Source organism: Alligator mississippiensis, chromosome 1, assembly GCF_030867095.1.
Source record: "Alligator mississippiensis isolate rAllMis1 chromosome 1, rAllMis1, whole genome shotgun sequence".
In the NCBI taxonomy this organism is placed as follows: Eukaryota; Metazoa; Chordata; order Crocodylia; family Alligatoridae; genus Alligator; species Alligator mississippiensis.
Genome location: NC_081824.1, coordinates 63221632 through 63237610, shown reverse-complemented (window position 1 = coordinate 63237610; position 15979 = coordinate 63221632). Strand labels below are relative to the sequence as shown.

At 42.2% G+C, this 15979-nt stretch overlaps 1 protein-coding gene and 1 long non-coding RNA gene across 3 annotated transcripts in view; both read right to left on the bottom strand.

The window, feature by feature from the left end:
* LOC132251447 (uncharacterized) overlaps window positions 1-2194 on the bottom strand; it is a 135631-nt gene extending 133437 nt beyond the window's left edge. For both annotated transcript variants that reach the window (XR_009463521.1, XR_009463522.1), the window contains exon 1: window positions 1270-2194. This is a non-coding gene — a long non-coding RNA (uncharacterized LOC132251447). The remainder of the gene's footprint in view (window positions 1-1269) is intronic.
* KCNQ5 (potassium voltage-gated channel subfamily Q member 5) overlaps window positions 1-15979 on the bottom strand; it is a 635336-nt gene that overhangs the window by 515978 nt on the left and 103379 nt on the right. The gene's annotated exons all lie outside the window — the stretch shown is intronic.

Genomic DNA, 15979 nt, shown 5'->3' with positions numbered 1-15979 from the left:
ATAAGACTCGGTGCTGAATATCTTTGGATTTGACCAAATCAAATCAGGACAGTGATTCGAATCACCGAATCGAATCACTGTCCCTCCGAATTGCTGAATCCAAAGCAAATATTTTCCACTTTGCACAGGCCTAATACAAACCATCAAAAGGCAGATCTAAATATTTATTACTCTGCTTAAGATCATTACCACACTGTACAACCAATAAAGCAAGCAAACATCATCATTAAGATGTATATACATATGAAGTATAAATAATTGATTTAGTCTAGTAATTTTAGGGCAGTAGTGAGACACTAGATAGTTATTAACTCAAACTATCTGGATAAGAGCAACTTTTCCTCACAGATGTTCAGTGGTATTTTTTTAAATTCACTAGGTGCTTCCACAGCCTGAGGACATGGTTCCTTTACAGGGAAACTGTCCTTTTGGGAGGTGGTTTTTTCACATCTACCTGCCTGGCTCCTAGAGAGCTGGAGTGAGATAAGCCACAACCTGAATCCTTCTTTGCCACTGCTTCTGACCCTGTTTATCTCATCATAGAGTTGGCCACGTACTAGGTTGTGGGGCATTTTCCCCAGTGTACCCCCCATGACATCTACTCTCTGGGGATGATACTGAACTATGGTGAGATATTCTATTAACATGTATCTAGTCCTTGTGGTCTCAGTAAGGTATCTGCTACATACAGCTGGTTGCTGCTTCAACCCCTCTACACAGAGATTAAAAGACTGGATGTGCATTAGGAAGCAGTACATATTTCACATCCACAGATATTTTAGAGTGAAGCCTAAAGGCAGTCCCCTGACCTACAGACAGGAGTTACAGATAAATTGGTTTAAGTCATGAGGGACTGCTTTAAACCAGTAACAGAACCGAAGTTCAGTATACATAAACCAGTTTCAAAATGGCTGAAATTGGTTTCAGATGAACCTGGTTGAATGTTGTATCAGACTTAACTGATTTGGGTCAAATCAATTTATGAAACTTCTGTCCCAGACTCCTTCCTGGTTTAAGTTAAATTACAGTCCCCCAGCATTTCAGCGTGCTTTCCAGCCCTGGGCTGGGCTGGGCTGGGCTGGGCTGGGCTTTCTGCTCCAGCAGAGAAGGGTTGCAGGGGAGAGGGGGAGGCAGGGACTGCCTCCCTCCACCCTCCCAACTCCCCAGCAAACCCCAGCTGTAGTCTGGGGCCAGGGGAAGGGGGCCCCCTTCCCCTGGTTAAACCCCCCTTTCCCCAAGTACATAGCTGCCCTGCCCCACTAAACTTACCGAAAGTTACTGCTGGCTGCAACTGTGGACTACAAATCCTAGAGGCACTTGGAAACAAGAAGAAGTGATGAGCAACCCTGCAGAAGCCTGCTTTTGTGATTCTGGACTGCAAGTCCCAGAGACCTCAGGAGTAACAGGAAGAGGAAGCAAACACACAGCCCATGCCAGAGAGCTGTACTCTAGCACCCCCTAGCGTCTGGCCTGAGCCACTGCAGGGAAGTGGCTGTATTTCCTGAATTAAGTAAATGTGTGTCCAGTTGTTTTACAGTTTACTTTCTGCAGCTTAGACTAACCTGCAGGCTAGGGACAAACATTACACATAAACCAGTTTAAGTGATCAGAAACTGGTTTAAATCTGTAACAGAACACAAGTTCAGTGCACACAAGCCAGTTTCAAAATGGTTGAATGTAGGATCAGACTTAATTGATTTGGGTCAAACCAGTTCATGCAATGTCTGTCCCAGACCCCTTACTAGTTTAAGTTAAACCAAGGTCCCCCAGCATCCCAGATACTTTTCAGCCATGGGCTGGGTTCTCTGCTTCAGAGAACAGGCTGACCCTGCCCCTCTGCTCCCTAGCCAGAGCTCTGGAGAGACAGTGTCCAATTTCACTGCAACAAGCAGACAGAACAGTGTCTGCTTAGGGCTTTTTGGAAATAATCAACAGGTCAGCTGGTAATGTCCCTCCTTCCTTCATTGTAAAAAACTGTTTTATAGCTTGAACTAATGAGACAGGCTTTTGTTTTGTTGATCAGCTGATAAACACTGTGTTATTATCCTCCTGCTGGTTTGCAGCCCTGTCATGTTTGCAGATAGTATGAAGAAGCAGGGAGAGGGATATTGAAAAGCTAAGTATCAACAACAGATGCATGCACTGCAAACCCCACCTTTGCCTCAGGTGCTAATTCGGGGCTGGGGTCTGATGACACTCCTGCCCTGGAGAAGCGAGAGAGGAAAAGCCTGGGATGGTGCAGGCAGGGTGGGGTTTACACCCTTCCCTAACAGAGCATCCTGCCAGGGCCTGGCAACACCCTCCCCTCAGCTCACTGTGGAAGGGAAGGAAGGGCTGCTTTAGTGCCCCCTCAGCTTCTATCCTGAGCCACTGCAGGCACGTGCCTGCATTTCTTCAGTCCAGAGCGAATGTTTGTATGGTTGTAATCTAGGCAGGTTATACTAACCTGCAAATACTGAATCAATTCAGGCTCAGGCTTTTTGAAAGTCTGTCCCTAGCCGCAAACACTGAATTGATTCAGCCTCGGGATTTTTGATTGTCTGTACTTTGCCCTGAGGACCACTTCACAAAATCCTGGGAAGGGTATATAAAATTCATAGATTCACAGATGTTAGGGTTGGAAGGGACCTCAATAGATCGAGTCCGACCCCCTGCATAGGCAGGAAAGAGTGGTGGGTTTAGATGACCCCAGCTAGATGCGTATCTAACCTCCTCTTGAAGACCCCCAGGGTAGGGGAGAGCACCACCTCCCTTGGGAGCCCATTCCAGACCTTGGCCACTCTAACTGTGAAGAAGTTCTTCCTAATGTCCAGTCCAAATCTGCTCTCTGCTAGCTTGTGGCCATTATTTCTTGTAACCCCCGGGGGTGTCTTGGTGAATAAAACCTCACCAATTCCCTTCTGTACCCCCGTGATGAACTTATAGGCAGCCACAAGGTTGCCTCTCAACCTTCTCTTGCGGAAGCAAAAAAGGTCCAGGTTCTCTAGTCTCTCCTCATAGGGCTTGGCCTGCAAGCCCTTAACCATACGAGTGGCCCTTCTCTGAACCCTCTCCAGGTTATCACATCTCTCTTGAAGTGCAGTGCCCAGAACTGCACACAGTACTCCAACTGCGGTCTGATCAGCGCCCGATAGAGGGGAAGTATCACCTCCTTGGATCTATTCGTCATGCATCTGCTGATGCACGATAAAGTGCCGTTAGCTTTTCTGATGGCTTCGTCACACTGCCGGCTCATGTTCATCTTGGAGTCCACTAGGACTCCAAGATCCCTTTCCGCTTCCGTGCCACCAAGCAGGTAATTTCCCAGGCAGTAGGTATGCTGGACATTTTTCCTCCCTAGGTGCAGCACTTTGCATTTCTCCTTGTTGAATTGCATTCTGTTGTTTTCTGCCCACTTGTCCAAGCTGTCCAGGTCTGCTTGCAGCTGTTCCCTGCCCTCCGGCATGTCCACTTCTCCCCACAGTTTTGTGTCATCCGCAAACTTGGACAGAGTACACTTCACTCTCTCGTCCAAGTTGCTGATGAAGACATTGAAGAGTATCAGTCCAAGGACCGAGCCCTGTGGGACCCCACTGCCCACACCCTTCCAGGTCGAAACCGACCCATCCACTATGACTCTCTGGGTGCGACCCTCTTAAATTGGGGTAGAGAGAATATTAATAACACAAGGGACTGCACATAGAAGATTCAGAACAGTGCACTGCTGCTCATATTACAGAAGTTTGAGAGGCCACCATAACTTAGGTCCATAACACCGTGTGATTGATATTGAGAGAGCTCCCTATAGTTGGCCTTCCCCTCTACCCTCCAAACTATCTTAGCCTACACTGGCTCCATTCCAACCAGGCTGTCAGTTCTTTGCTAAACTGCTTAGAGCCATGATTCTCAATTAGGTTTAGGTTACCCTGAGATCCTTTGATGAGTGCCATGAGCTGTAAAGAGATAAGCAGGCTGTAAGGAGATAAACAAATAAGCACAGGCTTGGGCTTGTCCCTGTCTGGTTGATCCCCCACCTCCCTCTGCAAGGAAGCAAACAGTGTAAAAAAATGATAGATAGACAGACAGACAGACAATCATGATATATATATTAGTTTTTTTAAATTGGATGCCACTCAATTTGCAAACGTTATGGAGGGGTGCCTTGAGCGAGGTGTGTCTCAAGTTCAAAAAGGTTGAGACTCACTAGTTTAGAGGCATAGCACTGAATGCCACCTCTGTCTCAGACCTGTTGTTGTTTAAGTCTTATTTCTGTAGGATACACTTTCATTTGGGATCCTAGGGAAAGCACAACTATAGACAACTTGAGATGAAAGTACTAAAGGCAATGTATTGCCTCATTTGCGCCTTCCTGATCCCAGGGGCAGACAGGGTTCAGGTTAATCAAAAGTAGAAATTAAAACAGCCTTGTGAAGCTGTTGTATGAACCCTGCACTTCTAGCACACAGTCTTCTCTAGCTGCAACTTTGACATGTCCATTGCAAAGTGAGGTGGAGCAGGAATCATAGTTTAGTGTAGCCAGTCCAATCTGATGCAGTGTTTCTCAACCTTTTAAGTAGCAAGTACCCCCTAACTTCTGAAAATTTTAATAAGTACCCAACACTCAATTTTCCAGGGGATTTTATATTTACAGACTAATGTGTGCCATATGTTGGAAGAAGGGCTGTGTATATAAGGCTGTGATATGACAGACATCTGATCTGGTGTGGGTAGAGTTGCCATCTTTTACACCAGGGGTGAACAACTCAAGTAAATACCTGGGCTAAAGGTGATGTTGGCCAAAGCTAGGAGGGCTGAACCAGCCAAATTATTACTGGGGAATTTAAAGCGCCACACACCAAATTTTTTGCCATAGTTTTGAAAGGAGAAGAGGGCGGGAGTGTTGGGGTACCCACATACCTCCTGCCTGTGTCTCGCATACCCCCAGGAGTACACATACCACAGGTTGAGAAACTATGATGTAATGCATAAGCCACACAATTGCACCTCCTGTCATGCCACACATGCATGGCTCAAGGTGTGATTTTGACATCATGAATGAGATCCCATCACACCTTAATGCTGGTGCAGGGAAAGCCCAATCCTAGGCTCCCCCTGTACCAGCAAGAAGCAAGCTCCCATGGCTGGAAGCCCCCTAAGGTTCATGGGGCTACAGGCTGAAGGGGTGTCCCATGCACACTTACAGCTGGAAGACCACACCCATTGCAATCTCCCAGCTGCAGGGATACACCACACATCCCAGTGGCTGGGAGACCACAGCAGCTGGTTTCCCAGCCATGGGACTGTATGGAATATACCCATGACAAGGAGATAGCAGCAGCTGTTGTTTCCCAGCCAAAGGGCTGTCTGGGGGCCCCTGTAATTGAGAACCATCATCTGGGAGCTCAGGGGTACACATGGACTGCCCCCCGCCACCAAAAAAAATAAAAAAAGGTGGGAGCTCCAATCAGCTGACAGGACTCCCAGACACAGGGGCCCCGATCATACGTTCAAATCATGGCATGAGAGGAAGCAGCTACAAAGTTATTACCCGGGGTTACTAGGAATAACAGCCATGAATTGTTAGAGAGAAGGTTCAGGCTGGACATCAGGAGACATTACTTTACAGTTAGGGCTGCCAGGCTCTGGAATGGGCTCCCAAGTGAGGTGGTACTGTCTCCTACCTTGGGGATCTTCAAGAAGAGGCTGGACAGATATTTGGCTGTGGTGATATGAACCCGGCACCCATTCCTGCCTGGGGCAGAGGGTTGGACCTGATGATCTGTTTAGGTCCCTTATGACCCTAAGCACTATGATACTATGATATTTTATGAACTAACTTTATAGCTTATTCCTCTTTCTATCATACATTAATTGATTAAATGTGTGTAATTGATTCAATTCTAAGGCCCCACTTACACATTACACTTAAGGTGTGATTAACCACTTAATCACACCTTAAATGCAATGTGCAAGTGGGGCCTTAGAATTCCACAAATTTGGAAGCCCTTCTTGTGTACTTCTGTAGTACCCTGTGCCAAGGAAGTGTTTTGGTGAATCATTATAAATTCACAATTTTTTATTTAATTTGGTTATGTGCACATTATATATACTATGCATCTATTTATATAGAACATGTAAAATAAGAGGTGGTATTATTATTAAAGGATTAATATGAGCCTTAGGTAGCATTCTACAACACAGGGTCTTAACTCCAACTATGTAAAATGCACAGTTCTTTCCCCCCAAATTGTGCACCCTCATATGGCAGACTTTATATTAGAATATAACATACAAAGCAGCCACACTTACAGATTACAAACAACTTCTACAGGAAAATGGATAAAGGACCCCTGACAGTTTTGTTAATTTGTTGAATATTTTTAAAATCACTTATATTTAAGTGGCTAAAGAAGTGTAATCTTTGAATAATTGCTAGTCTTATTTTATCCCCAACCTAGAACTCACACACCAGTTGGACATGTACAGCCAAATCTAACTGTAAATCTACTAGTAATATCAGATGCAAATACTGAGCTACACCTCCCCAACTCAACTTTGTTTTGTTCTGAACCACAAGTCCATATAGTGTAAACTGTACCCACAGTGGTTCTGTAATAGCCTATAACATCACTCAACTTGTTATGCAACTTTGAAGTGCTGGTGGCACTCCTTTTCCAATTCTTAGATCTAACCATGCTTTCCATATTTTCATTAGCTAGACTGAGACTAGCCATAAGGTGTAAGTCTGCACTTTTACGATGAAGTGAAGAACAGGGGCTGCCACCTCCAAGGCAAGAAAGGTTTAGATTTTTAAATTTAGATTAAATTAGAAGTTTCACGTGGGAATGTTGCTTAATAACAATTAAGAAGAGCAACTGTTCCTTCATTGTGGTGAAATGCAGCTGTTTATCCTCCTTATAAAGGAGGTGAAAAATATTTGGCCTAGTTCTCTTCTCAAGTTATGTTAGATGTAAACCAATGTAACCTAACTTAAATGAAATCAAGTGAAATGAGAACTGGGCTTCTACAGTACTGTACTTCCTTTTGGAAATAGCACAAGGTTTATGGGAAAGAGAGAGAGAATGACCATCACAAAGTTCATACTAATACATTCCTTAAGATAGCAAACAAGAAGGTTTAACAAAGAGGATTCTGCTGGTTTGGGATTAAAAATAACAAGTTTTTGTCCTAGAAAGGGAAGTCCCAGCACTAGTTTATAGAGTAATACTTCATACAAATGGCTTTAATTTTTTGTACAAATTTTAACATTAAGTGTATAGAGGATATCGCATGGAGACAAATATCTAACTAACAAAATATTTATTCCACTCTGTAACATTTGGTTACTTCCTAACCATACTCTTCCTAGCATATGGTTAGGAATTCCTAACATAATTCCTAACCATAATCTTTTGCATTCACTGGCTGCATTCAGATGAGCGCAGCCGTGTGGTATGTAGTGCCACAGACAGTAATAGAGCAGTGTGAGGGGGTTTTTTGGCCCCTGAGTATCCAGGGGTCAAAAAACCCCCCACGCAAAATAAAAGCAGAGTGGTACATGTGGTGACAGCACGTGCCACTCAAAACTGGAGCCTGGCTGGCCGGCACCATACCCCAGCTGCCAGCCAAGCCGTGAGCGGCAGGATCACCACTGCTGCAGTCCCAGGAGTCTTCCAGGACCCCAGATAAGGTTACCCCACCTGGGATAACCTGCTGTGAGGGTGCATGGTACAGGCATTCTCCAGGGACAACTAGCAGCAGCACAAAGTGTCCCACTGCTAGTAGTCCCCAGGGAACCAAATGTCCATGCTCATGTGGACGTGGCCACTTTTTTGTATCATCTCCCAATAGCACTGTTTTAACAATTACTTAGTTTACCAAGATATACAAACTGGCAAAATTCCATCTGTTCTATGTTCAATAACCTTGTCCTTCTTGAGCACAACTGGGAGACCAAAATGTTATTATTTTGAACTGTTTTGACATTAGTGGTTATCATTTGCATGATGATGGAAACTGGCCAGTCCTACAAAGAACTGTTGACATATGTCAGTTGCAATTTGAAATTGAAATGGCAGCTGCCACCCATCAGCACAAATAGCAAACTTGTCAGATATTCTCATTTTTCCATTACTCTACCAAAAAGGCATCTGCTTTGTGCCTTAAAAAACTGACAACATACATCAGTTTCTGCACAAAAGGTGATCGTCACTGATTTTAGCATAATGTTTTATTTGACTTTTATTTAAGATTACTAATTTTTGAGTATGTGTTCACTCAGACACATCTTCTAAAATCAAAACCAGTATCTTTGGTGCCAGCAAAAAACCTAAAAATAGGTTAACTGGCCATTGGCCAATCAGGACACAATCTTGCTGCAGCTGCAGAATAAAGAGAGCCAGAGACAGCTAAGTGGTTAGCTACGCTAAATGGAAGCCAGCCAAACTGAGGGCCACCTAGCCTGAACAGTGAACTGAAATTAATTGGCTGAAGCCAGATAACCCAGGGCACTTTTACAAATGCTCCAACGCATTCTGATTAGAACATGCTGGACCAGACTCAGTTAATCAAGTCTGCTGGAGCGTTCTAATCAAAATGTTCCAGTGTGCTGCAGCATCTCATGTATTCAGCATCCTGAATTTCAAAATGGCAGTGGGGGGCGCTTTAATTAAAACTTGTTGAATGAGCTTTAGTTAAAGCACCCGTACTACCATTTTGAAATTCAGGACACTGAATACACAGGACACTGCAGGCATTTTAATTAGAGCAGCTTGTGAAAGCTGCTCCAATTAAAATACTCCCACCCCAGAGTCTGTGTATAGGCATCTTCAGAGACTAACTACAGCCAGCCAGGCAGGAGACTAGACAGTTTGAAGGGCAGGAGGAAGCCTGGAAGGCTATGCAACTGAAGGGACTTAGATTCTAACAGGAGCCAGAGTCCAGAGCTTGAAGCTACCTCCTCCTGAGGAGTTGGAAAATGTAGAGTCATAGAAGATTAAAGGGAAGCAATCCCACAACATCCATGGATAAGATGTATTGCTTTGGCACCCAATCACATTGTGCCTGCTCTGATTCAGGTATTGGTGACTTAACATGGAACTACAAGGTGAAAGGTGCAGGCCTTACAGAATAACTTCTTTACCTGTTATCTCACCACTAAGCCAATGCTTTGAAACAAAAGATGGCTCTCAGACAGCAACAGCATTGGTAAAGTTTGTGATAAAACAACGAGGAACACTACTCAAAGTGATGGCACACAGCAAGAATTATTAACCTCATTGGTACAATACTTGACTACCAAAACAAGCCTCCTAGCTTGAAGAAAAAGGATCAAGATGATACATGTGTTAGTCATCCAGGTTGGCAACTGTGGATGACCCAGAATGCCTTTTGAGAACTTGATTCCTGGGCTATCTACTTCATGCCTCAACTAATGGGCAATTGTCAGACCACTTAGAGGAGCTTAGATAGATTCATAGGCCGTGTCCACATGAGCAGGGACATGTGTTTTTTGCCTTTTTACAATCATCTGGGACCTTTCCCAATTACCATGAATTTTCAGAGACAATGGCTATTGGCTTTGCAAGCATCCTCGGGTACATTGTGCCCAGTGCCATAGACTTGTAGGTGTCCAGATTTTCTAAATAGTCCCCAACCTGTTCTTTTGCCACTCTTGGCTGCTCACCTTCTCCCCAAACTGTACTGCCAGGTTCAGTAGTCTGGGAGCTGACCTGGCCTGTGAACACTGAGATAAAAAAGGCACCAAGTATTTCAGCCTTTTCCACATCATTTGTCACTAGGTTGCCTCCCTCATTCAGTGAGGGACCTGCACTGTCCTTGCTCTTCCTCTGGTTGCTGACATACTTGTAGAAACACTTCTTGTTATCCTTCATGTCCCTTGCTAGCTGCAACTCCGATTGTGCTTTGACCTTTCTGATTTCATCCCTGCAGGCTCAAGCAATAATCTTATAATCTTCCATAGTCATTCGTCCAGGTTTCCACTTCTTGTAAACTTCCTTTTTGTGTTGTAGCTCATTGATGAGTTTTCTGCTAAGCCAAGCTGGTCTTCTGCCATACCTGCTAGTTTTCCTGCACATCAAGAAACACATGGTTTGCACATCATGGTTTGTCCTGCAACTTTAGTAAGGTTTCTTTAAAGTACCCCAGCTCTCTTGGACTCCTTTCCCCCCTCAGACTGGCCTCCCAGGAGATCCTCCCTATCAGTTCCCTGCACAAGTCAAAGTCTATTTTTCTGAAGTTCATGGTCCTTACTCTGCTGCTTTCCTTTCTTCCTTTCCACAAGATCCAGAACTTAATCATCTTATGATTGCTGCTGCCCAAGTTGCCATCCACTCCTATATTCCCCACCAATTTTTTCCTGTTTGTTAGCAGCAAATCAAAAACAGCATGTCCCTTAGTTGGTCTCTCCAACACTTGCACCAGGAAGTTGTCCCCAACACTCTCCAAAAACTTCCTGGATTGTCTTTGTACTGTTGCATTGCCCTCCCAGCACATATAAGGGTGACTAAAGTCTGCCATGATAAGGTAAGTAGGCTGACGTGAACTATTATTTGCTGAACCAGTTAGTAACGTGAAGAAATTAATTACAGCAGGGGGAAGCCAAGAAAATGTAAGCCAATATCAAGTCAGCAGAACATGTTTCAAGATATGCCCCCTTTGGATTCCAGCTGGAATGGGAGAGGATCAGTTCTGGAGCCTTCCCCGTGCCCCCTCAGCCAGGGATTCCAGTTGCAGTGAAAGAGGCAGTAGCATACAAGGGAGGTGTTGAATGGGAGGAGTGGGGACTCTTACCTGGTTTGGGGACTTTTTTTTTTTTTTTTTTAAGTCCCCAGCTGCTGCTCCCATTGCACAGTCTGAAAGGAGGGCTGCATCTTTGGCACTGCACCTGCTCTGGATCCACCCTGGTAATTCTCAACCATTTTAGACTCAAGGTATCCCTTGATAGTCTCAAACCCTTGATAGTCTCTTGGATAATGCCACATTTTAGTTTTCATTCATTATTTTGACTACAGAAAAATACTAGAATAATTCTTCTGTTGCAAACAACTCAGAAAGACCACAGCAGTTCAGAATGGTTTCAATTCCTATGGTTCTTATCAGGGACATCCCTGGGTGGGGGGGGAGGGCAAATCAGGGTGACCACCCCAGGCCCCACATTTTGGGGGGCCCTGCAGAGCTGGGCAGAGCAGTGGCGGCACAGAGCTGGGCAGAGTGGTGGTTCTGTGTTCAGCTGCTTGCTACCCCTGCCCCCTGCCCTGCCGCTGCCAATGGCGGCAGCAGCTTCTTCAGGTCCAGGGCCCATGGGATCAGAGTGGAGGTGGGGCTTTGCATGGGCTGATTTGCCCCAGGCCCCACACCTCTGTGTTGCCTCTGGTTTTTATTTTCATTCTCTGGATTTATCTTGTGATTTATGTTTGCACACTTGACAGTGGTAACATTAAATGGTACCCTGTGACACCCTTGACAGGATCTCAAGGTACCTGGTTGAGTATCACTATATTAGAACTATACTGAATAATTTTGAATGGAAATGAAACTATAAAAAGTCTTTCTATTGCAATAAAAAGAACTCTCAACATGGTTTCATATCCCAAACAACTTTTTATAACTGTTGTGTATCTCAACTTTTTATAACTGTTGTGAAGCAACAATGGCTGTTTTATTTATATTGAAAAAAACCTATGAAGAATGGAAAAAAAATCTGCCATAATGCTTGTTTATGTAGTCCATAGGATTGGCACTTTCTAGAAAGTTCTATTTTAAGATGATAAACCTATCAACTTCATGCCTGTAAATGCTTTTTTAACTACTATTCTTCTCTCTTCAAGAAGTTCTGATAAATACATATTATTTAGTAAAACCATACAGACCAATTTTTAAAACATTGACTTTAACTATTTTGACCATCAAACTTCTGCGAAAAGCTAATGGAAACTTTAAAAAATCATTTAATGTAACAAATGGTAAAATTTGTTACATTAATATTTTCTCCTCATCTTTCTTCCTAATTATTTTTTCTTTTCAGCTTGATCCACACTACATGACATAGTGGGTTGCTGGAAAGCTAAAGAGATTATCCATATGCATTAAATGAAATTTCTAAAATACTGAATGCATCTCTATTCTTAATAAAACACAGTTATATACCATAAAACATTTCTACCTTACTTTACCATAGTCAATCTTTTTATGCATAAATAAGCCTATAAATGAATATATAAGCAATTCAGCTTGCAAAAAACAATAATATATGACAATTAGTTACAAAAAGATGGCTCATTAGTATAGCTCCTTCTGTTTTCTTTCCAATTTCATAAAGTTACCACTATCTGACCATGAAATCAGATGTAACAAACCATACAGTTTGTTCCCTGTGAGAGCTACAGTAGGTAAAAAGAGGTTAACAACTGAACAAAAATAATGTGAAACCTAAGCTGATTCAACTACATTATTTTCAGTATTATATAAAAGCTTGCATTAAGGTTGTTCAGAATCTAGATGAACTCTTGAACTACAAGAAACTTAAGCTATAATTGATACCCATTGTAGTGTGTCATATGTAATGTACCATGAGGTTAATATATAATTTAATTTAAACAGATTCAGAGTAACTGAAGCAACATGATTATTTTCAAACAATTTATCTTAATTGTAGTTTACTTAGAAAGCAACTCAGGAGTTTTTACTGCTTCTTTTCCTAGTAAAGCTAGACATTTCATACAAAAGAATGAACAAACAGCATTCTATCACTTCCTTTTAAATTTAGGAAGCTCATCACTTTAAAGGCCTTCTAAAAGATTAATCTCATGTGTCAAAGAGCATAAAAAAAACCTTTAAAAATTAATTTATCTCTGTTCCAGTAATCTTTTCCTTATATATTATCCCATTCATGTCCTTCCTTGGGCATGCTTTGGTCATGAAGGCCCCGTTGGCATGTCTACATGTGTGCTTTAAGATTCATTAGCCTATTTTAATGTGCATTAAAGTGTCACAAAAAATGTGGGCACTTTTACACCTGCTCTGGGGGTCGCAGTTGAAGGGTGCTTTAATTAAAGTGCTTTAATTAAAGTGCTGCCACATCTCATGTACCCATGTCTCCATGCTTAAAAATGGTGACAGAGGCGCTTGAACTAAAGCTCATTCAATGCTGATACATGACATGCAGGAGGCAGCTGAAGCATGGCAATTGCCACACTCCAGCAAACCGGATTGAGTCTGTGCACTAGAATTCCGGCATGTCTCAGTGGTTATGTTTAGGCACCCCATGCTGTTTAGTTAATGTGCACTAAAGTAGGCTAACGTGCATTTTTCTAGTACCTCAGAATGGAAGTACTACTTTAATGTATATTACCTAAACTGTATTAATGAATGTGTAGACATGCCCAGGGAAACTTAGTATGTCCAAAAGTATATGCAAATATTGTGGGTCTTGAATATGCCCCATGCATATTCTTTGGATGATACAGATTCAACTCTGGATTTAATAAGCAAAGTTAAGTACATACATATTCATTTGGTTTTTGGGTTCTTTATAACTGGAGATTGTTACTTTGGTTTCAAGTGTATTTATTCTGGACATAGCAGAAATTTGTTAATTACTTGAGTACAAGAATCTACTGTGAATTTCTGAATGATCATAGGAAATTACCATGCATAGAGTGAAAATTTTGTTTTTCTAAGATGCCACTAATGACAAAAATGACATTTCTAAGTCCATTTTCTAAGCAGTTCAGTATAGAAAATGTAGCTAGCTCCATTTGCTTTGTACTTAAGCCATTTCTGTGGTCATTCAAAATAATCATCCATTGTTCTATGTGTTAATGGATTTGATTATGGATATCAGCAATGAATAGAACAGCGTGAGACTAATGCTACTTAGCCAAAGCCTCAAAGGCAAGCCATTTTCAGTCTTCTTTTTATTGACATAATGTGCTATGAGAGGTTTCAGTTTACTAAACAAATCTCTTCTCTATAGAAAGATGCAAAATCCTGAACTATATCCTGTGTTTTATGTATTTATTTTAAATATTAAGATTTGAATCATTTTTAGTATAGGATCTGTTGGCCCAAGGTTATGACATTTTAGTAGAAACATTGTATTTAACAGTTTATCAAATTTAAAACCTGAAAGAAATGTTTTCATTGTATTTTAACAGAATAGAGTATTGAAGAATAACCAGGGAATAATTTTACTGGTAAGAATTTAAAGGAATTAATAACCCAAACGTTCTTTATTTATTAATACTGAAAATACCTGTTAGACTATTTTATACTGATTTACTATTATAGTGTATCTGTTAATTTAGGGGATTTTATTTTAAAGGAATGTAGGTGCTGCACTTTCACAATAGAAAGAACACCCTTAATGTAAAAGGAAATTAAAAAACTGATATAAACTTGCAGGAGGCTGTACCATTTGTGTAGCTGCACTAGTGCATAAGTGAACCAGAACTACACATTGTAACAATGTGCATGGCTGTGGGACTGGAGCCCAGCTGCAGGGGGTTAGAGGGTAAAAGCCTGTCTGCATAGGAGCATTGGACCAGGTGACAGGGGTGGTTGGTTGGCCTTAGAGAAATTTAAAACAGCCCAGGGGGGGTACCGAGAGACAGAGAGAAGGCTTTGGTGCCGAGGGAGGGCCTGAAGGAGGTTTGGGTTTATTTACTTGTTGTTTGTCTGCTTGTTTATACTGTTTTCTGTGGGGACAAGTTTGCCCTAGGAAAAATAAACTGCCTGGTGAAAGAAGTGACAACCCATTACACGTATGCTTAGCAAACATGCATGAAGACCTGAGAACAGAAACAGCTTAGATCTTATCTACATCAGAAAGAGCTTAGATCTTATATACTTTAGAGTAATAAGAGATGCAACTCTACTGACAAAATACATCCTTTGTTGATATAGATTAGCATAATATCAACAAAATGATTTTTCTATTAGGCTCTATATCCGCAAAATCACTTTCCTGTTAGCATAACTGTGTCTGCCTTGGGACTTTTGCTGGCATTGTTTATTTGTTGTAGGTGTGTATTTTCTACTTTTTTACTACGGCTGACCACAAAGTTTATAGGTTAGACTCTTCCTCTCTGCAGACTATGAAAAAGTAGGAGATTTGAAAACCATTTTATACGTTTTTCGGTCTGCCTTGACTCTAAGCTCTCCCTGCCTATACACAAGCCCATGCATGTGTGTGTGCATGTTAGTGTTGCCCATCCTCCAAAATGTATTGCTCCCTGATGCAAAAGCTCACCCTACCCTCCAGCATCTTTCTCCTGTCACGGCCCTCATTGGCTACTCTGCTCCTGAAGATAAACACTCCTAATCTTCACAGCTCTGCCTGGTGAACTTGTATACAGAGCTTTGGAGATTCTAGCTCCAATCATAATTCGACAAGATAGCATGGTCCTGTGAATATATTAAGAATCTTGGCTGTAATTCCTGCTCTCATGATCTTAGAAAATCAAAATTTTCTCTCTGTGGCTTTGCTCTTCCTTTGTCTATCTTTTCAGTTTAGACTGGAAGCTATTCAGGGCAACACTTAACATGAAGGGGCACTGATGGTGAAAGAATGATAGCCAAACCTAGCTGTGGCTCATGACACTGATATGGCAACCATAGCATGACTCCTTCTGTCCCTGATCGTCACCCACTCCTTTAGAATAGTGGATTCTGTCAGATCTGACCATGCTGCTTGGCATTTCTTGGCTGTGGTTAGTTGGTCTAGAAAATGAGAGAGGGAGGAAGCTGGAATAGTAACATGGGGTAAGGATGAAGGGGAGAAGGTAGGGTGCCACCCTGCCTGCTGAATTAATTTGCGTGAGGGAGATTAACCCAGGTATGGAAGAAAGGAGGCATCCCCAATCCCTAGGAAGAAAACTTGAGCTGCGGAGACAGCTGGGATGGGGTGGTCAGATAAAGGCCCTTCCCTTCATTGAGGCTATGTACAATAATACTTAAATTTAAGAAGTGGAACAGATTA